This window comes from Arvicanthis niloticus, chromosome X (genome assembly GCF_011762505.2).
Source record: "Arvicanthis niloticus isolate mArvNil1 chromosome X, mArvNil1.pat.X, whole genome shotgun sequence".
NCBI classification, from domain to species: domain Eukaryota; kingdom Metazoa; phylum Chordata; class Mammalia; order Rodentia; family Muridae; genus Arvicanthis; species Arvicanthis niloticus.
Window position 1 is genome coordinate 4,124,777 of NC_047679.1, and position 23,286 is coordinate 4,148,062.

Below are 23,286 nucleotides of genomic sequence, written 5' to 3' on the forward strand. Positions count from 1 at the left end.
AGCTGTCACCCTATACTGTTTATGGAATAATGAAAAGAAAGACGTCTGTGCATGCACAATATAGACAAAGCCATCAGCAGCCCAACTCCATTTTCAAAACTGCAGTTGTTTGAAACCTTGCATCTGAGACTTGCTTGTGGAGGGTCAGCTATGCTGACTGAAAACCAACCACGTGAAATTGTCAGGGTGGCAAGAATTTTCACTTATTCTCATCATCTTAACTGTTTGTAGAAACCTTCTTGGATCTGTACATACATCTCCAAGTTGGTGTTTTGGAAAGGAGATTCTCATAAACCTTTTATGTTCACTTTTACAGATTAATAGCTATGCCTTGGTTTTGGTTCCATTTGTAAACACAAGTCAGTGGGACAACTGGCTGCCATTTCCCTGATTACAGTATATACTAAAGGTGTTTTGAGGTTTCTGAAGTTAGGGTTCACATAAAGCAGTCAAGCAATAGCAAGTGGGCAAGGGGAGCTAAGAAGCCTAGGTTGGAAATGAAATGTTTCTTTGTACCAACTTCTTCCTCTGTCATCTTTCCAAGCCCAAATCAGAAAAAGTAGCAATGATAAAAGAGGACTCTTAGGAATGAGGAAGAAATGTGAGCAAGTTATCAAATTATGAAAATATTATTTTATATTAGAATTATTCATAGGATTAATTAAGATGATGCATGTATTATTTTGACAAATATTGGTGAACTACATCAGGCTATTTGCTTTGCTTAGACAGCTCACTTAATTTTATTTTTAGTAGCTAATACTTGAGCCTGAGATAAGGTAAATATCATATAGCTTGCATCTAGAAAGAAACACTTTATCCTAAGCTCATTAGCAGCCTGCTTATGGTGGACAGCATTCCAGGTTATATCTGAATGGACCTCAGAGAAGATGTTGGTGCAATTTCCTGAAAAAGTGATGTCATTTATTAACCAGGATCTATGTCTGTATGTGTTAGGTACACCAGGTGGATTAAACAATAGAAATTTGTGTTGACACAGTTCTTGAAGCTAGAAGTCCAAAATAAAGATATTTGTACTCACTTTCCCAGTTTAATAGCAGAATGGTTTATAGGAGTGGTTGAATCCTTCTGAGGTCTCACTGCTTAACTCATAAGATGGCTACCTTCTCACCATGTCATCACATTGTCTGTGCATGTGTATATCCTAACACCCTCTTATAGGGGCATCTAATGGATTAGGAATTTGCCTCGTTAAAGAACCCATCTCCAAAGAGTCATACTCTGTTATACTAAGGATTAGGAATTTAACATCTGAAAGTTAGGGGACATAATTTACTCCATAATGCTACTTGTAAACTCATCACTTCTTGTATGTGAGATGGAAATCATTACATTCTTATATAAATTCTTATTATACTTAAATAAAGGTAATGTATTGTTTATGTTCTAGAAGTGGTTATGACCACCAGAGGGCTCCTGTATTAATACAATGAAGTATCACTAAAAGGACGTGTTCTAAATTAAATATGAAAACTAGGACTGTCTGATGGTACACATGTCTAATTCCATCATTTAGGAGACTAAGATAAGAGGATTTCCATGAGTAGGCATGGGCTACAGAACAAGTATTGTCCAACTACAGTTACATAGTGAGGACCTGTTTAACACACACACACACACATCAAAGTCAAATGTGTAACATCATTAAATCAGTCAATAAACAAGTTAGTTAATTTAGTGGTGTTTGTGAGTGTTGAACAGTAATCAGAGCCATTATTGCACCAAGATCATTCATTACACACATGATTCAACTGAATATTCCCAACTCTGCTCTTATTTTGGCATTCATATAATACCGATATTATAAGGTATCTATGACTTGCAGAGATGAAGTAGCAACACACAGCTAGCAAGTGGCTCTGGGGAAAGAAGAATCCCTAGCACCATCATCAGCATTAGTTGCATCATACAGCCTTTAGCAAACAGTTTCTACTGAGTTTCTAGACCTTTGTACATCTTCTGAAATATCATGGAAAATTAAAAAAAAAAGTATATGAACAAGTGTAGAGGTGATGGATACAAATTTGTTTCCTTGAGAAGCTCATCTCACAGTCAAGGAACCCTAATCTACCTTTTTTTTTTTGTTTTGTTTTCATTGCTTGGCTCTTATTTCTCTGAAAATTTCTCTAGTGGATAGGTGATATGTTATGTCTGTTGTCCTTTGGTTCTTAGCAATTGCTTTGTCTGAGTGTACTTACTTGAAGTTTCCCTCCATATTAGTCAGGACTCACAGTTATATGGACATAAATACAACTCATATTAGCTTCAGATACAAGGACAGGGGTAAAGGTACCCCCCGGGACAGCTAAGAACAGAGAGGTCAATTCCAGCAGGACCACATTACATCTTCTTTATGTCTACATCATTGTTACCCAGTAATGATATTTTCCAGTAGAAGCCTGGCCATTTTAGTTTATGTTCTTAGAGTCCTAGGGACAGAGGAAAGTCCTACATCTCAGATCTATTGAAAAAGTTCCAAGGCATGAACTTCCCTTTAGTCATCTTTGTGTCCACAGGAAAATACATGTCCAGGCACTGGCTTCTTACCTTTCTCTGGACAGATAGCTAGGATATATTGAAGGGGGCCTCACAAAACTTGCATAAAGACATGAAGAAGTATTCTACCCCCTCCCCCCAAGAAATAGTTCTGCTATTACCAAAAAGGGGGGAAGAGGTGAGGTGCCCAGAAAATCACAAAAGATCCATCACAGTAATGACCTTAGCCATTACAATCAATCTGTTCTCCTTCCTGCCTCAGAAAAGACAGTGCAACAGAACTGGATGGCCTGCAACAATTTGGATTTAGAATTAAGTTCTAGGTTCACTGTGGCTCTTAAAGTCTCAAAACTGTTGTCATGCTGAGCCAAAACTGAGCCCTACTTGTGAATTTTACCATTTTGTTTTAGCACTCCAGTGCTAATTTATTAATTGCAGAAGTCCCTCAACTTAGGACATATTTTTTGTCACAGTAAACTCATTGTAAGTTGAAATACATTAAAAATGTATTGAGTAAGCTAGGCATGGTGGTGCATGCCTTTAATCCCTGTACTCAGGAGGCAGAGGTAACAGGGCATCTGTGAGTTTGAGGCTAGCCTGGGCTACAGAGAGGGTTCCAGACCTGCCAGGACTACAGAGTGAGACTGTTTTGAAGAAAAAAGAGAAAAATAAAAAGAAATAAAGAAAGAGATAGAGAGAAGGAAAGAAGAAAGAAAGAAAGAAATAAAGAAAGAAAGAAAGAAAGGAAAATGCATTGAATAACACTCCACACCCATAGCTTAGCAACACAGCACACTATAGTGTCTCTTACTGTGTGCAATGTCCACCATAATTGTTGGACTGACTGAAAATTGTAGTTACTACCTAACAGCACAAGAGAGGATCTGGCTACATATTGTCAGTCCTGAAGAAGATCTAAAATGAAAATGTGAAAAATACAGTTTCTATAGGACACATCTGACATTCACATCATCCTAAGGTTGAAGAAGCATAAGTGAAGCCATCATAAATCAAGGGTTACTTGAATATAGAACAATTTTGCTCTATGACCACTCTAAACATACCAATATTCAATACTGACTGAAACAAGTAACAGTTATGGATGGACTTACTTTGTCATTTGGCATCTTTTCCGGTTGCAGACTGCTGTATGTTACCCATGGCCACAAATGCCCTCCATTCAATTAGAGCAGTTGTGGAGACCTTGCAGTGAGACCCTACACATCGACAGTATTTTGGAAAGACTGTAGAAGGTGAAGAGAAGGCTCAAGGTCAGGAGCTTTGCTTGTTGTTGTCTTTCTTCTTTCTTTCTTACATACACTGAACCATTTATGATCTTCACATTACTTCTGTAAAGCCCTGCTGACCAACCGGCTCTGCGGTAGGCCTCCTTCACTGTACCTGTGGGGAAAATGGTGATTCTAGAAAAGAAAACTAGAGAGAGACTACTAGAACCTCCAGTCTTTGTTCTGATCTTATCGCATGGATGGTTATATGCCTTTGGTCATGGCAATTCATTTAATTTCTAGAAACATAAAGTTTGGTGCATGATAAGGCAAATTTTCTCCAACTCTTATTGTAAGTATGTATGAAACAATATTTGTGATTCCTCGGGCTGTATGCATACAGGGCATAATAAACATTACATGGACATTCATGCAGTGGCATAATTAGGCACTTGTTAAAAAGTTATCATATTTCAGTATTGCACTAAGCACTTTTATGTACGTTATGTTACTTGAGCCCCTGCACTGACCTTAAGTGGTTTGTGTTCTTATTTGCATTACCCAGAGTCAGTGTATGAGTCAGACGCAACTCTTTGTCATTGTGACTATTTTACAGATACAATTGAAGGACAAGAAATCTTTATTTTGCTCATGGTTTCAGGAATTGTAGTTCTCAGTTTTTTGTTCCATCCTTTCAGGCTAGAAGTGAGGCAGAATATGATAGAGGCAGGAGCACATTTTGGAAGAGCACATTCCTCATGATGGGTAGCAATGGATGAAGAAGGGACAAGACAAATTCATGTCTCCAGTCACCTTTTTTCACAGGATCCCCAACTTCCCTAAAGTGTTCAAAGCCTCCCAAAATAACCTTGCCAATCTATTTGCAGAATAAGTCTCGGGGAGACATTTCAGGTTCAAACTGTAATGACCACTCAGGTAGTGACTTGACACAGCTAGGATCTAAAGTTAATTGTCTTCCATTCTAACCCCTTAGCACACAGAAAACTATTAAAACTCCTAAATAAATTCAAGAACAGCATGGCCCTGCTATAAAGCACCCCATTGTCTATTATTTGAGTGGGCTTTGTCTTTGATAAATCTTGTGATATTTGTAGATCTTTTCCATTGCAAGCCAGGCAGCCTAGTATCTGACTCTTCTTTTCTCCCCTAGAAGCATCAAAACCACAGTCTATTGTATTATTTAGCATCCCATTTTTTCTTCCGGAAATCTCCCAGATAGGTTCTTGGATGTGTGAGAAAACTAATTAGATCCAGACAGACTTCAAACTAGCTGTTTTTTTTTAATACATTTTTAGATCATTATCTTGGATTAGAGATTGGATACATGAGTACAATATACCAGATGTGGTATACAGATGATTTTCTATGGAAAGTAACTGAATGTACGTACCTACTGCTGTCAAGACTCTACCCTAGCTGGTCCATACTCCACTGGCTGAGAGTTGTTTCTCTTGTCCCCAAGGCCCTAAGATGGTGCCCACACAGCCTTTTGTGCCTTATTCTTGTATCACCAAAGTAAAAGAGCAAGAAATGTTTGCTTGCTTCCTTGCTAGCTTTACTTTTTTGTTAACTTTTTAAAACAAAATTCCATTCTATTGCCTATCCTGGCCCTAAACTGATAGCAATTCTTTTTTAGCCCCTGGTGCTTAGATTATAGGTTTGACCTACTATGCCCAGATTATTTGGTTTAAAGGTGTCAGTGAGGCAGTTTTTAATCACTTAAGAAGGTAGTGAAGAACTGAGGTGACAGATTTCCAATCCTGTCTGTGCATTTCATTCACAATTTCTCTTTGCTCTAGTAGAAAGGCTTAAGTTTCCCCCTCTCCCCAATCCCCTTGTCATAGTGTTTAAGTTTGGGTCTCCAAAGACTTTAGATAAAACACACAGACAGGGTGGCATATTGTATGGCAAAGTGAGCCACAGGTCATGTAGGCCAGGAGTCTGGGAAAGAAAAAAAACCTAATGAAAACAAATGTGTTGGGCCAAATAATAAGAGATAAACAGAAATGAAGTAAAGTCACAAACCAAGCCAGAAAGAAACAGAAACCCCATAAGAAAACACACTTAAGGAAATCAACAAAATGTGTAGCCAAAGGACCATCAGGAAGGTTGTTCTCAGATGGCCATCTCTCCTGGGCAATCATCCCTTGGGAATGGAAACTCTGGAGCTAACATCTAGACTCCAGGCCTTGGGCCCAAAGCAGAGCACTGCATGCAAAGGGCCTGGGCCTTGACCTTCGGTGGCTGTCAATGGACAAAGTCTAAGGGATTATTTCCTCAAAGCTTTCCTGAAGGGGACTCAGTCCCAAGGCCCCAAAGTGTGAAGCCGGATAGGGTATGAATGGGAGGGAGGTCGAACTTCCTCATTAAGCAGCTTTTTTTTTTTAAAAAAGTTACTGATTAGACAAAACAATTTGTGGCAATTTAGAACTTTGTAGTTTTACAATACAAACCTGATTCCTACCTCTTCACTCAATCTTTAGCCTGGGACAATTCATTTCCCCTCTCTATATTTCACTTTTCTCATATATAAAATGGTGAGTGATAATGGAAATTATTTAACCCTGTTGTTACAGTATAAAGAAATGAGTCCTCGTATGGAAAGTTCTCATGATGCCAGCTATTGTGATGTTAGGGAGTGGTAAAGGAGTAGGAAACAGGCAGAGGAAAGGGTTATCAGAAGTTCTATAAGGCACTGAAGGTATGGTGTCCATGATAGATAGCTGCTCATATTGATTTTCAACATAATTTGGTTTTAATTAATCAACATATAGAGAATTAATGAAGCTCACTTTGGGATATGTCTGTGAAGATCTCTCTAACAATGATTAGAATGGTTGATAAATGAATGGATTAATCCCTTGCTGAATCATAATGTGGTATTGGAAGGTAATAAAAGGTAGGAGGAGATGGTCCTAATTGGAGGTAGACTACTAGAGACAGGTCCTTGGGGATATATCCTTCTCTGGCATGTTTTCTGTTTCCTTGTTACTATGATATGACCAAATCAGATCCTCTTTGTCCTCTCATCACAAGGATCGTTTGAGTCCTCTGGAACTGTGAGCTAAGGTGGGGTATTGTGCCTCATATTTGACATTTGGCATTTGGAGGTTGAGGTAAAAAGAGTGTTGTGAATTTAAGGTTGCTTGGGTTCCAGAGTAAAAGACCATTTTTAGGAGGAAGGAAAGGAAGAAGGAAGGAAGGGAGGGAGGGAGGAAGGAAGGAAGGAAGGAAGGAAGGAAGGAAGGAAGGAAGGCAGGCTAGAGACAAAGCTCAGTGGTTAATATTGCTTCCTGCTATTAGAAAGGTTCTGACTCTAGTTTCTATATAATTCAAATTCCAAGGAAATGTGATGCCTTCTCTGCTATAAATACATATAACATAATTAAAAATAATTTTAAAAAGATAAACTGTGATTAAAAAAAATAAATCCTCCTTTCCTTGTTCTGTCACATAATACAGTGTTCTTGTAAATATTTTGAATACAATGTTCTTTTGTTTTTGTTTTTTGCATCTCACTATATGGCTCAGGCTGGCCTCACATTATAGATTTTCCTGCCTCAGCATCCAGAGTGCCAGGATTACCAGCATATACTACTACATGTAGCCACAGTGTTCTTATTTAGAATTTCTTTAAGTTCTAAGTATTCCTGAATAGTAAACCCTCAACTCACCTACCTCCAACACATAAATACATCCAGGAGCCAATTTGCCATTCTCAAATGCCTTCAGAATTATTTGGAGCAAATTCTCCATACAAACATCAGATGTGAAATGAATTTCCTTAGTGTCTAAACTCAAAGATCCCAGAATCTCTAAAAATTCCTGAGTGCAGGGAGTTGGGGCAAGGGAATCAGCCACATAGTATCATGGGATGCAAAACACACATGGGCTAGGCTGAGAATGGAAAATAGCTGCCACTGTTATGGGTTTCCCTAAGCTTATCTGAACCCCCATGACCTCTAATGGCTGAATCAATACATAGCACATGGGTATTAGAAAAATAAAGATAAGGTAACAAAAATAAATATTCATTCTGCCCTTATTTAGCCAAGAGATCAATTTCAATATGCATCTGTTTTAACTGTGTAGCCAATGGGCTACTCCACTGTTGGTAGATTATCAGGGCTGTTTTTAACTTTTATTTTTCTTTACCATCCCTATATATGGTTGTTATCTTAGCCAAGTTTAGCTTTTCATTATCAAATAGAAGCATTACAATGGTGTTGAGGCTTAGAATCAAAGTTTCTGGAACATTCCCTGTTTCTCTCTAAAGTGGTGGGAAAGGCTTTCTCTGAAGTTCCTTTATCTGACTGAAAACGCTTCTTCCAAAAGCAATGTAATTGTCTTAATCTCCCTCACCAGGAAACCTTGTCAAATAACCAGGAAAGATTAACTATCAGAGAAGACAGGAGAGTAAAAGTGTCACCTCACCCTGACAGAATTCTATCTAGGCTCCCAAGGACAGCCCCAGAGGTTACCTAGGAGACTGCTTAAATATTAAGACACTCTTTGTTTTGCAATGAAGTTCCTAAACACGTCACTACTTTCCCACTTCCATGTCTCCTGTGAAGAAGCCATCTAACCTTTAACCATCTAGTCCTTTCTGTGTTCTTTTTTATATTTGGTTAACTCCTCTGTGCATGTGCACAGTAACAGATTAGCAATACCTGTCCCTTTTAAACCTGCATTTTATTACTGCATTAATTTTATGGTGTCTGCCACCCACATCTGTGATGAACATCCCAGGGGACACCTGTATTGCCATCCCCATTGTCAGTTGTAGGAGCAGTTTAAAGTTCAGTTTTCAAAGCTTTACATTGCAAATCCATCTCTTTTATCTCAGAGATTGTTAGATGATAAAAAATTATTTCGCGCTCCAGATAGTATGGGTCATGTGGATGTTCCTCTTTTAACCAATGCATCTTTAGTAGCGCTTCACGATAAGGTCATTAACAAATGCATTTTCCTATAACTTTTGAAGACATTCTTTATTCATTATCCAGTGCTTTCTCTCCTCCCCCAGGCCCCTGAACACAACTCTTCATGTACCTGTCAATGTTTCCCTTAGCAACTTCTACCCAATCCTATAATAGGTCAACAAAAAGATCTAGATCCTGAAATACTGTTCCTCATTGCCAGGAGATCTATGTTTGGCAAGGTTACAGGTGACTAGCTAATCTGATCAATTAATTCCTGCCAATACACATAAAACCCTACTTGGAGTATAAGTTTTCATTTTTCCAGGAACTTCCTTAGGTATTAATGACCTGAATAAACCTAATGGACAGGAAGGATATTAATACATCTGTTTGAGGCCTTGATATTTATGATTTTCTGGTACCATCCAACATATTAATCTGTCTTTTAAAAAATTATCTACTGAGACCTTGGATCTCCAGAATTACATGCCTTTTCAGAATGGAATGATTTTATTTGTACCCTCAATTGTTTGTAGGGTTGCTGCTGTAAGTGCAGCTTTGAGGATATTAACAAATTTACATTAGCACAGGAAAACCTAACCCTACTACTGTCACAAACTAGATTTATGGTTGTGGGAGAGTCCTTTAATATATTTAGGCCTTGGAGTCTTTCTTTTTTATTTATACAGTCTGGATTAAATGATCTATAGCATATACTAGGTCTGAACATTTTGTAATTCTAAGACTTCTTGGTAAGTCTGTTAGGATGGACTGTGCAAGCACTGAACATAGCCATATTCTTCTGGGGTTACTTTAGGGTGATGTAGTGCTATCTCAGCAGGAACATTGTTCCTGTCTGGAGATTACTATCTTGCCACAGAGGATTTTTTTTTTCATCGCTCCAAAGGCTGAGTTACAAACCAATAAACAGTCTCTTGAATGTTTTACTTTCCAAAAATAACTGGAAGATCGCTATTTCTTCTTTGTGTCCTCAGTATACTTAGTTTAGTTTCATTTGACTTCATTCCAGTGTGTTTTGTTACAGGGTTTGTCTTTATGCTTGTTTTAATCAATACTTGTGTCTTTCCCATTTGGAAGGCCACGTGTTCAACAACTGCAAGCATACAGTTTGTACTTTTTTTTTTTAAAAAAAAAAGCTAGTACTTCTACAGTCTTTCTTTTTATTCTTAAGCTCCTAGTAAACTCTTTTCTTAATTTCTTTTCTTATTACTGAAATAAAATACTCTGACAAAAGCAACTTAAGAGGAAAAAGGTTTGTGTTAACTCTTGGTTCCAAGTGTCTGGGTGGGAAAATCAAGGTGGTACCTGCTGGCTTCATTGTATCCATCACTGAGAGGTAGAGAGTAATGTATGCTGCTTTTCCTACTTATATAGTCTAGCATCTCCTTCCCAGGGAATGCTCCTGCCCACAAGTAAGATGGGTCTTCTCATATAAATTAACATGCTAAAGAAAATCTTGAATAGGCAAGTGTAGAAGCTTGTGTACCAGGTGATTCTAGATAATATCATTCCATGATTAACACTAACCATCACAACTCTACCCCTTGTCAACTTGACAACCAATGTAATAAGCATAATGTTCCACCCCTGTTTCTATAGGTTCATAACCACATTATAACACAAAATGCATTCTGTCTAACTTTGAAAGTTTTCATAGTGTTTAATAATTTTGATGTGTTAAAGTACAGAGTTTCTTAATTGTGAGTTTCTGTTTCTAAAAGTTATATACAGAATAAACACTCCTATTTTAAAAGGAAGGATCAGTACATAGGAAGGAATGAACACACCAGAACAAACCCAAAACTTACCAAAGAATATATGAAATCTTGTATTTTCTTGTCCAGCATCTGGGGCTCATAATATAATCAAATCAATTGGGGTGAAAAAAGACTTGAGCAGGACTGGAGAGATGGCTCAGCTGTTAAAAGCTAGGCTCACAAACAAAATGACAAAAAGAAAAAGAAGGCTTGAACAACCCCACTCCTCCATCCCTGCCATCTGAAACATACACAGCTTCTAGATTAGGCCATGCACTCCATGCCTACAGCCTTCTTTGGTGGAAATCTCATCTTCAATATCCCAGTGTTTCTATGGGATATTGAAAATTAGGCTTCACCTTTACACTTTCGTGAAATTGCCTCTGATGATCTCTTTGCCAAGAATCCAACCTAGCTATGCATTGCCTCTCCCCAGCTATTTGCTATGACCCTCTGTATCTTGCATCCTTGATGCCCATCAAGCCAGCATCATGTGGACAATGCTGACACATTCTACTGCTAACCACCTTGGAGGAGTGCTGCATCAGCTTCTATGTGCTGACCCTGGGGGAAGACATTCCTAGACAATTGCTTTCAAGAAGCAGGGAAACCCTTTTCCTTAGGCTTTCTTCCTTTAAATTAACCCAGGTCTTCAAAAATATGGAGCCTGTGAAGGATAGGTTCCCCCCCCCCCCAGTACATCTTCCTTATAATCCCAGAACAGCACTGGGGGCTTCTCTTCAGTAGTGCTGCTACTATAATCTAAACTGCTTTCTAAACAATCTAAACTGCTTTCTCAATACAAATAGGTATATACCCTCATATCTTCAAATTTCCTCTGTCCAACAAATTAGTTCAGTATCTTTAAATTTCATTTCATCCAGGTATTCACTGCACAATATGAAAAAAAAAGCTAGATTCTTGGCTAAAGCACCACACAAATGGACCCTAGCCCAGTTTTTGAAAGAGTCCTTTACTTTAAAACTCAGTGAGTTGGACATCCATTGTCTGCATTGCTCTCAGCTCCCAAAATGTCCAGTTAAGCTCTGCTTCCAGCTTTCAGCGTCTTTTGTGGCCCCAGTAACAAACACTGCCACATTCCAGCCACAAAATGGTTCCAAAGGCTCACAAACCACATGCTCGGGTTTATCCCTTCAAGAGACCACTTTCTTATACCATTTTCCATCTTAGTTTCTTATCCTACTACTGTGATAAAATACTCTGACAAAAGCAACTTAAAATAAAAAAAAAATCTCACAATTCAAGGAAAATTTCACCATAGTATGGAAGTTAAGATGGCAGGAACCTGAAGCATCTGGTCACACTGCAACCATAGGGAGGAAGCAGAAAAGGATGAATGCGTGTTTGCTCCTCTGCTCCCCTTCTTCATTTATTCAGTCCATTCATACTACCCAGGGAATGGTTCTATCTGTAAGTAACCTAGGTCCCGCACATCACTTAATCTAATCAAGATACCCCCCCAGGCATGTTCAGAGGCCTGTTTCCAGGTGATTGTAGATTCTGTCAAGTGAGAAAACCAACCACCACATCACCTGAAACCTTCAAACATCATGCTATCTACCAATGGATCTGGACAGTGTGATTTAAAATAATTCTTTTCTCCAGCAATACCACTTCTGCGTTTGTGTCCAACAGAAATGAAAACAAGATCTCAAAGAGGTATTTGTACATCCATGTTAATAGCAACCATATTTAGAATAGGCAATATGTGAAACATACATACACATCTATTGACAGATGACCAGACAAAGTGCAGTATGTGCATATAATGCAACATTACTCAGCCTTTAAAAGGAAGGAAATTCTGACACATGTTACAACAGGAATGAACCTTGAAGATATTACGCTAGATGAACAAAGCCAGTATCGCAATGATAAATGTTATATGGTTCAAAAGTAGGTTAATAGAAAGCAGATAGTAGAATGATCCGGTCCAGGAGCTTGAGGGAAAGAGAAAATACCTATTTAATGATTATAGAGCTATGGTTCTATATAAAAAAAAAGTTTTGTCGATCAGTTGCCCATCATTGTAAACTTACTGAACATCATTGAACTGTGCAATTACAAATGGCTAAGCGGAAATTTTTGTTTTAGAAGGCTTTACCACAAATAAAAACGAAATAAAATCATTGTTTTCTGCCACACCAAATTCACTAATCCTACCACTGATGCTCACTGGTTTTCTGTTTAGAGACATTGCTAGAGCTGTTATCTGCTTACCTTGTATTCTCTGGAGTGTGTTTACAATAAGCCTGGGTAATATATTCTGAGTGTCAAATTGAGTCATAAGTTTGGCATTAACTCTCAGCTGTATGAATCTTGTATCCCCCCCCCCCCGCATATGTCAGGGGACTAGAATTTAGTGCCCCAGATTGCATATACCCTCAAAGTGCTATATATTCTTTTATAACTGTAGCCATCATGTTAGGAGCTAAGCTTCCACACTTGCATAGGAAACAAGGACACAACAGACACCCCAATAGCTCCTGGAAGACTTGAAGCATGACTGAATTCCATTCGCCATCTCACTTGCCTTTATTCACAGATAGCTGGTGCTCAATGGTTGATCTCAGGCTAGCTGAAGGGATGTACAGTCTGAATAACCAAAGAGGGCTGTATTCCTCAGAATGGTGTTATCCTTGAATTCCTATTTCCATACCTGACACCATTTTCTTGAAATTCTTAATAATTTTACCTTTACACATGTTATGGTTTGGCTATGAAGTGCCTGCCAAACAGGCATATATTAAGGAGTTAACCAGTGCTATCTGCTGGTGGCACTGATTGGGGAGTTCTGAAAATTTTAGGTGGTGGGTGGGGTTTAGCTGGGAAAAGAGGTGTTCAGGTTGTCTGTCTTTCTTGTCTGTCTATCTGTTGACCGATCTATCTATGTATCATCTATCTATATGACTATTTACATACGTGTGTGTGTGTGTGTGTGTGTGTATGTGTATCATGAATTGGTCTTTTTCTCCATTTGCCTGTCATTCTCTATATGTAAGCTGTTCTGCTCTGCTCCACAACATCTAACACAGTGATCTGAAACTGAGCTAAAATAAGCCCTTTCCTCCTGTTAATAATTTTCCAAGTCCAGTAAAATGGTTTAGTGGGTAAAAATACTGGCTCTAGAAGCTTAACTACCAGAGTTTGATCCCTAGAACCAATGCCACTAAATTGTCTTCTGATCTCCACATTTACATGGTACCACATGGGCACTCCTGCACATGTCTTATAGGCAAAAGAAAATTGCCTTTTAAATTAGCAAAGTGGTTTGCCAAGTATTTGACCACGGTAATGAGAAAACTAACTGCTCATTTGTGTTTCATTAGTGAGGGTTAGTAGGATAACGGAGCACATTTATGAGACAAGAAGATGTGCCTGCTATGTATGTCTCTTGGTTCTCCATGCCTCAGCATTGATCATTCATAATGCCAACTCAACATAGAACCCAAGCAGTCATACAGTATATGGGAATTCAGTGAGTTCCCTAAAAATGCTGTCACAGACAGCCCAGAGAAGCCGCACTTTTCATGTGTGCCCAATGCTTGCATCAACGTCATGAACATAAAACAATGATTTTCTAAGAAATGTGGAGGACTATGGGATTATCACGTCCTAGGAGCCATCTCCACTAACAAAACAATGATTTGAAGGGAAAATGAAGATAGGGCAACCCATGGTTTCTTTTCTTTCCACTCTCTCCTTCTTCAGAAAGCCACAGTTGGAGAGTGCTGATAGAATGGGAGTTTATGAAGAAGTGAGAAAAAAAAAAAACCAGTTTGAGATCGTTTTGTGTAGCATTTCTGCACAGAAATGTATGAGATGTAAATTACATGATTGTGGTGTTTCCACAAACATTCTTATATTTGCATTTATAACTCACATCACACTATATAAGATGAGTGGAAAATTCCATACAAATTATTTACACTTTTAATTTTTCCCTACTTAGATCGCCATTCAATATAATAGCACATGAGATATACTATGAGAAGCCAAGAAAGAAACTTCAGAAGAAAGGTAGAGTCTTATCATCCCAGCCCCATTGTACTTCTTGACTGCTTTATGAACGAGATGTCCTGCACTTTTCTTTCACACTGAGCCCCAATGAATGATCTAGCTGACTCTGACATCTACCCCAGTTCTCACTCAGCATGATGTTCCAAGAGGTGGAGAAAGTCACACAAGGATTCCCCTGTTTGGGAGTCCTTGAAATTAAATTCATGTCTCTGCTAGCAGGGCTAAAAAACCACGAGACAGCCCTTCAAGTGTTTTTTTTTTTTTTTTAATTTTGTTTTGTTTTGTTTTGTTTTTGCTCCTCACCCATGCTGGACATGTGATTATGCCAAAAGGATTTGAATGAGCCACTCATAGCCAAAAGGTTTCATGGCAATCAATTTGCTTTTGTGATATTAACCAACAACACCTATACTAATGCTTACTTTAGAAAGGAAGTCAGGAACAGATAGGGGGCTAAGAGGAACTGTCACCAGCCATGGGAACCTGCCCTCTTTATGTAGCCTCTGCTGTAACTGTCTGCCTACTTTTCAGGTTTAAATACAAGACAACATTTGGTATGCATTTCCTGTAATAAAGAAGCATGTGATGATTATTCCCAAGATGTTATTTTTAAGACTATTGTGAACTGTGGTTTGTCTTTGGTTTCTCATTTAAGTAAAAAACAACTTGACTCAAAGTATCTCTTGATTCAAGTTGGGGAACCACAGCTATTATGACTAGTTCCCTGAAGAAAAATTAATGGAGACAAATTTACCCCACATTTTGCAGACACCAAGGTATGGCATGACTTAGTGACTCCTAGGAGAGATTAAATCTTGTAATGCTGTGCATGCACGCATGCGCACACACACACACACAGAGAGAGAGAGAGAGAGAGAGAGAGAGAGAGAGAGACAGAGAGAGACAGAGAGAGACAGAGAGAGAGACAGAGAGACACACAAAGAGAGAGAGGAGACAGAGAGAAACATACAGAAAGACAGAGAGATGGGAGAGAAACACAGAGAGAAAGAACAAGAGAGCACACACCTACACACAGAAAGACCCACCCACCAAATGCAAGTAACAATGCAAGGCTATCTGTTATTATGACAGTCATGATTGCCTATTTATTTGAATATATAACCTTGTGCATAGACAGGCTTTTTTGGTGTCTATATTTGTGATTAGACACAACTTGGAAATCAGTCATGTTGACAGATAATTACTTATGTTTCTCTCAGCCTGAACAAAGGAAATAAACATAGGTTGAAACCGCTGATTAAAAGGATAATATTTGCATATATTGAAATTAGGATCTTGTAATAGAAAAAGATTCTATGGTAACAGAGTCAGTACATGGTCAAATCTGACTTGTGTTCAGATATTTCATCCTACAACCTATGCTTTTCTGAAGATATTAATGACAAAGTAAAACAGTGGAAATATGTCAAATAAAGACTAATACATCCTAGAGAATGGTGTGAAGTCTCATTCCTAAAGTAGGAGAAAAGCATTCATAGTGAACTGGTCCATCCAAAGGAAAGAAAGATTTAGGTATGTTTGAACTTCCTGGAAATCTTTGAATATATTAAGATTTTTTTACATGGTCCTTGAGTGGATGCTCCATGATAAGTATGTTTGAAAGCAAGTGCAGTTTATTTAAGCAGATATCTGACCCATGTTAAGAGGCAGGGCCTCTCTAACTTTATACTGGATCAATAAAACCCAGACAGTGTTTATAGTTAGTGTTAAGTTTAGCCATAAAAGATGGTCATGACGCTATTATATGGTTTAACTTAACAGTTAAATATTTATACTTGCTATTTTCATTAAAACATGGCTTTCTTTTTAAACCATTTAAGTAAAATTTGCTTTATAAAATAAAATAATGATAACTTTAGTAAGTTGGTCGGTTCTGATACATAGAATACATACTAACTTAGCCATTCCCAGTCATGTACCCATAGTCACAAATGGGCTTATAGCAAATCTATTTCCTTCAAGAGGTGAGTACTGAATCAGCTGATTAGACATTTCTCACCACATTACAGATAGCTTTCTTTATGCTGAAATAGAAAATGAAATGAGACAGCTGAAATAGAAAATGAAATGAGACAGTGTTCTTCCTGCTCTCTTGGAAAAGGTTAACAGTGCATGGGCTAAGATGAACCAGTAGACTTAGAATCTTCTCTAAGGCTCACATTGAGACATGAGAGTAAGGTGGAGAGCGAGGTTCAGAAGGCCTTGCACAAGACCTTCTGTGCAATATATATAACAGTCAGGGGACTATTAGCATATAAAAATGGAAAAGATGACGTGCCACCCAACTAAAACCAGCAGGTGCCACTGACACAGGCTCAGAGGCACTGCAGGGTATATGAATGAACTTTGCTTCCATGTTTAAGAGTCTGATGAGACATTCAATACATGAAGTTGTATGTAGAAAGAATTACATGTTACACACAAAGCATGGTTGGAAAAGCCCATTATGTCCAAATGAGTCATAGAAGCCTATATATACTATGTGACAAGTCCCAAATCCGAAGCCCCAGTTCACACAGACAGGCCTTGGAGCTGTTTAACTTTCTACTCTGGTCCATTTCCTCCCTGCAAAGCTTGACATTATTAAAAACTGTTTTTGTTTCTGCTGCAATTGTGTGCCTGCTCAATTCTTTGGAGACCAGAGAACCTAGAACCCTATTCAGAGATGTCCTTTGGACCTTGCTGTTAGCCAAGACCAATATGGTTCTGTGTTTTCCTTTTGGACCATTCTGGTATACAGAAAGAAAACAGTCATTAAAGCCCTGAGTAAGATTTTTTTCAAAGCTCATTAAAAAGAAACATGTACAGAATCAAGGTTATGATTATAATAATGTTACTGCTAACCAATCTCATAATCAACTTCCTTGAGGTGGAAAGAAAAGCCCATCCTATGAATTATGTTCAAGAGATCTGGTTTCAAATGTGGCCTGCAAATGACAAGAATCACAGCAAGAAAATGCTGGAAACAAATACTGAAAAACAGCAATATTCACTTAAGGACAGTTCCATTGGGTATAATATTTATAAGTTTACTTGTTCAATTTTTGGGTTTCAAAAATTGGCAGAGGGCAGGGCAAAGTGGCTCAGTGCATAGAGGTGGTTGCTCCCAAGGCTGAGTCTGATTGCCAGGACACATATATTTGAAAGAAAAGAACCATCTCCTGCAAGTTATCCTTTGACCTCCACACATACATATAGACACACAATGAATGAATGAATAAATAAATAAATAAATAAATAAATAAATAAATAAATGTAATAAAATTTCTATATGTACAAAAAAGAAACTGGAGAACAGATATAAAATTTCTCCTTTGGGGACTAGAAAGATGACTCAGCAACTAAAAGTGCTTCTTGCGCTTCCAGTGGACCTGGGTTCAATGTTCAGCCACCACACTGGGTGGCAGCATGGCTTTTTGTAACTCCATCTCCAGGGACCAATATCTCCTTCTGGCCTTTATGAGCACTTGCATACACATCACACATCACACACACACACTCACACACTCACACACACACATACACGCACACAAACACACATGTTCGCAGAGAGAGAGAGAGAGAGAGAGAGAAGACATTGTGACACCAAAAGAGAGAACAATTTTACTTTTGATTAAAAAAGAAACCCAACCAAACAAAAACATTACTTTGTCTTCAGTTTTCTCATTTTGCTACCAACTGGAGAAAATATATTAATATAGAATATGTTAATATATTAAAAACTAGTTTGGGTTCATGGGCCTGATCAGCCTTTAACTATTGAATGTTTATGTATTCTAAGCATTGTGCTAAGAGATATGTAAATAATAGTTTTATACCAAGTTGGGAATGATTATCTTCATTTTATAGGTAAGAAATCAGACAAAGATTAGGTAACATTTTTAAAAATGTGGACCTATAAAGTGAGGGTGAAATCTTACAGCCTCAGGACATTTGCAGTCCTCTAACTGATAACAGGAATAAAAAACCCAAGTGTACCTTCCAAAGCCTACATTTTCCTTTTCTTTCTTTTGTGGTCCTCCCAGAGCTGAAACCCAAGGCCTTGCTCTCACTAGGCAGAAGTTCTATCACAGGGTCACACACCTATGCTCAAAGTGTAGCTTTTGTGTTTTTAGGTTGAACTTTGAATGTTCCTTTGATGTTATGCACATTGCCTTTTTTTTATTCAACATTTTCTGTACCTTGTCACCCCTGCCCATCAATCCCTTTCACCCTCAGTTTCTCCACCAAAAGATCCTTTCATATAGAGATTTTGGAACTACCCAAATGTGGATATGATACTGTTTTTTTCCCCTCCTTGTCAAGGCTTCCCATTATACTTGGAATGTAGTCAAGACTCCTTCCTGTGACTCATGAGCTTCATATCAGATGACTTCTGTTCCTCCAATGACCTTTACTCCCTTCTGCCAAAGTGCCTGGATAAGGTTTGAATATCAGATGTCTTCGGAAGGTTCCTCTCAGTGATGACATTATTAACAAGTGATAGGCACATGAGGGCCCTAAATGCATCAATGGACAAAATCATTCATAATAGGCTATCAGATGTAGATACAGAGTAACTAGGTTACTAGAGGATTGCCTTTGAAGGGCATATCTTGTTCTCTGTGTGTGTGTCTGACTCTGTCTTTTTCTCTGTCTCTCTGTCTCTCTGTCTCTCTGTCTCTGTCTCTGTCTCTGTCTCTCTCTCTCTCTGTCTCTCTCTCTCTCTCTCTCTCTCTCTCTCTCTCTCTCTCTCTCTCTCTCTGTGTGTGTGTGTGTGTGTGTGTGTGTGTGTACTTATTCACTTCCTTGTCTCCTTCCCTCCCTCCTGCTCCTACCTAGTTGTTGTCCATTTATTATACTAAATGGTCCCTGCCACAATGTTCTTCTTTATGATGGCAAATCCCAAAGCAACAGACCCAAGTGATCCTGGTTACTTTTTTAAAATAAAAACAAAATTACATCTATACATCAACACTGATACAATTTAAAATTATAATACACAGTAAAAAACAAACAAGTTGCTCTCTGTTTTCAGATCCTGGCACATTACTCTTTGAGATTCAGAAATAATGAATCAGCATTCCACATATTTTCAGAGTTTTCAAAGTTAAGATAGTTTGAGCCTCCTTGAGACAATCTTCATTCGCAATAACTTGCAAAACTAAAATTATTGTTTAAAAAACAAAACATACTGTCTGCTAGTATTTCTTAAGTATTGTATCTTACAGCAGTAGTCAGTGAAAATGCAGGTCTTCTAGTAAGGTAACACATGCTCATGAAACCACATGTACACTTTTCCATGTAAGGATTCGTTTTTTGTGTGTATGTACATCATATATACACATATACACATATATACATATACATATATACATATATATGGATTCAACAACAATTTATATGTGGATGCAATTATTATTATGCTATAACAATAACATACATTATGATTGCATACATATGTGAAAATTAGTGAAATTAGTGGGAAAAAAAAGAGACCATGAATTTGAAGAGCCGGAGGGGTTATATGGGAAAGAAGGTTTGAAGGAAGGAAAGGGAAAGGAGAATAGTAATTAAGTTGTAATCTCCAAATGAAAAGAAAACGTGTAGGCCTTGAGAAAACATGCAAAGGACTTATATAAGATATCCTATATATGTAAACTCATTCGTACACAGCTCACCTCTCCTTTTTGCATTATCCTTTCTTCTTCTTTCTAAAAGTTACAATATACTACTATACTTATCCATACATTCCTTTACATATATATATATATATATATATATATATATATATATATATGTATGTATCCATGATAGGCTAAGATCTGCAGATGAGGGAGATTGTGTGGTGTGTTTCCTTCTGAAATTGGTTGACCTTGTTTAGAAAGTATACATTCTAAGGACCCACTTTCCTATGAACTTTGTGAGTTCATCTTTCCTTAGAGCTGAATAGGATTCCATTTTGTATGTGTAACAGCTTTTCTTTATTCAGTCATCTGCTGATGGACAAATAGATTGGTTCCATTGTTTGCTATAATGAATAGTGCCACAGTAAGAATGTAGGTGTGACTATCTCTGTGGTAGGGTATGAAGTGAAATAGCTCGGGGCACTGATGAAACTATTTTTACAAAAACTATTTTACAAAACTATTTTATGGAACAGAGAACATTGGATAATCTCAGCAATTTATTAAGAAGTTATTTACTGAAGGGTTTTTTACTGCACAGCGTAAGGTATAAAATGCTTAAAAGCATCTCTGTAGCTTTCTTGGCTCTTCGAGCTGCCCCCTACTATAGTTCTCAATATATAATGTGACTGCGTAGCAGTGAACATTCACACTATTTGGTCTCATTTGTTTATGGCCTATTGAAAAATCTGTCAGCTCTATTGCATATATTGTATAGAGCTTCTTATCAAAAAGCTGTATCGCCACATGCACACATACAGAATTATAGGTGGAGTTGGTTTTGATTCTTAGATCTCCTTTTTAGATTCCATATTCACCAACTCCATGATACATCACAACACAGAGAATAATATTCACCTTCTAACCAAGAAAATAAAGCAGGACTATATTTGTCGTATAGAATTGGTTGATCCTGCATACCAGTGTCTGGTTCTAGGGAGAAGCTGCCACAGAGACACACTCATAGACTTACTCACAGAGTAAGTGAGTGGCAAGAATCATGCCAGTGTGATTCATCTTCCAGGAAGGAAGAGGGAAGAACACTGGAAAACCACAACCCACGCCACAAAGATGACTTGGCCCCAGACTGTAGTAGAGGTTGGGGCCATCCAAGGGCAGAGTAGTGGCTGTTAGCTGAGTAAGAACTGTGTCACCAGCTTTCAGATGGGCACAGCTGAATGGAGCCTTGACAATTATCCAGGCTAACTTATTCCACTACTTGGTCCCATCAAATGTAAACTACTAGAATTACAAAGGTCAGTTTTCTCCCCCACTCCATTCACTCCCAATTCTAGGAGGAGCTATAGTTATTTTAATTGGCCTTAATTAAGGAAACAGGGAGTTGATGCCAAGTTTTTCCTTCCTGTTTTGAAGATAATGGCACTAACTCATTTGTAGTTGGGCCTACAACTTTTCCATAAAAGCTAGGTGGGAACCCAGACCTTCTTCTGTTCTTCACATATTCTAGATAGCAAATCTCACTGCTCAAGACCTTGATAGTACTTTTGTAGGTTAGCTAATTCTATGAAAATAATTTCAATATCAGAACATTTCCAAGAGATTTTTCCAATCTTTCCCTACTCTTCCACTTGTTTCTCTGTTCAGAAAAATCAAGAGGAAGCCTCAGATGTAATGGTAGAAGTTTCCAATTATGTAAATGCTTACATTTTTCATGATTGGAAAATAATTGTGGATGAGTTAGTTATTCCATTTCCTAAGAACTGCTGATATTTTGTACTACATGTGTCAAATCCCATATGAAGGAATTAGGAATTGCAATCATGTATAGACACCTTAAAAGGGGTTAGTTAAGATTGCCTCCTCATTTTGCTATCTGAACCATGACTCATTCATTTTAGAGTAATTTAAAAAGGGGCAGGTGATTTTGTGCCCATGTAAAGTGATAATTGGTAGAGAGCTTATTTCTTAAGTCCAACTGTTGAGTTGAATAATAATCTCATTTGGCAGTCGAGTTGGAAGAAAAGCCCAAGATGGGAAGAAAAGAAAATATAGTTGTGCTTCTAGCCACAAGGGACTGAAGAAAAATGAGACTTGTGGCTAGTGGAATAATGGCTTCTCCTGTAAAAAGTATCCATGTCTTAATCCCCTGAACCTGTAAAAATGTTATGTCACTTGATGAATGGGAATTAGGGATGCATATAGAACTAGGGCCATTAGTCATCTGATCTTAAAATAGGAAGATTATCCTGGGGTATCTGGTGTTAGATAGGTTAAACCTAGGTGTTACATTACTTTTCCTAGGAAGACAGGAACAAATATTTGTTAATCCCAAATACCAAAGAACCTATTCCACGCAAGTTGAATTCAGTAAAACAATGAGTTTCTTGGGAGGGGGAGGGGAGAGTGGTTTTTATGTTATTATGAGTAAGCCTGTATAATTGAATGGGTGCGTCAAGACAGCAATATCACAGAAGAGTCCCACATCATCATGGGTAACAACCTCACAGAAGCTCTACCAGGGAGTCCTGCTTTCAACTAACCTACTTCCTATATAATCTAGCACAGACTCCGTCCCTCAACCACCTATAGCTGGGAAGCAGGTAAAAGAGATAATGTGGAATCTCACATAAGGATCTGATTACTTCTCTCCTGCTTCCTATCATGTAGTATTGACAGTTCCATTATCATAGATAGACCTAGCTGTCATTGCCATGACTATCAGGCAAAGGTTATATCTGCTCCATCGTGGACAGCCTGTGCTTGGAGGAAAGAGGTATATTATGACACTAGGTGATCACCACAAAGGTTACTCCAAGCACAAGAGGAAGACACAGAGGAGAGTCAGAGGTGACTATGGATGAGAAAAGAGTGAAGTTATTTGAAAGAAACTTGAGTTGTTGTTAGCTAAAAACATGGAGAAAAGGGGTTATGCACTATGAACACTGGCAACCTGCATAAGACAGGAAAGGTGACGCCCCTAGAACCTATAAAAAGAATATGAGCCTTTGTGGATTTCGATTTCAGCCTAGTGGACCTTGACTAGTGAGACTGTCACATATTTGCTCTTATTCTAACACTTTCAAGTCATAAACTGGAGTTTTTAAGGTACATAGGTTTGGGTTTGTGACATCAG

General features: G+C 38.1%; 1 protein-coding gene across 4 annotated transcripts in view; it reads left to right on the forward strand.

The window, feature by feature from the left end:
- Ndp (norrin cystine knot growth factor NDP) overlaps nt 1-23,286 on the forward strand; it is a 105,682-nt gene that overhangs the window by 25,844 nt on the left and 56,552 nt on the right. The window contains exon 2 of one of the 4 annotated variants that reach the window (XM_076919071.1): nt 3,660-3,788. The exons of the other annotated variants lie outside the window; for them this stretch is intronic. The gene's annotated coding sequence lies outside the window, so the exon portion shown is untranslated. The remainder of the gene's footprint in view (nt 1-3,659; nt 3,789-23,286) is intronic. 4 annotated transcript variants of the gene reach the window in all.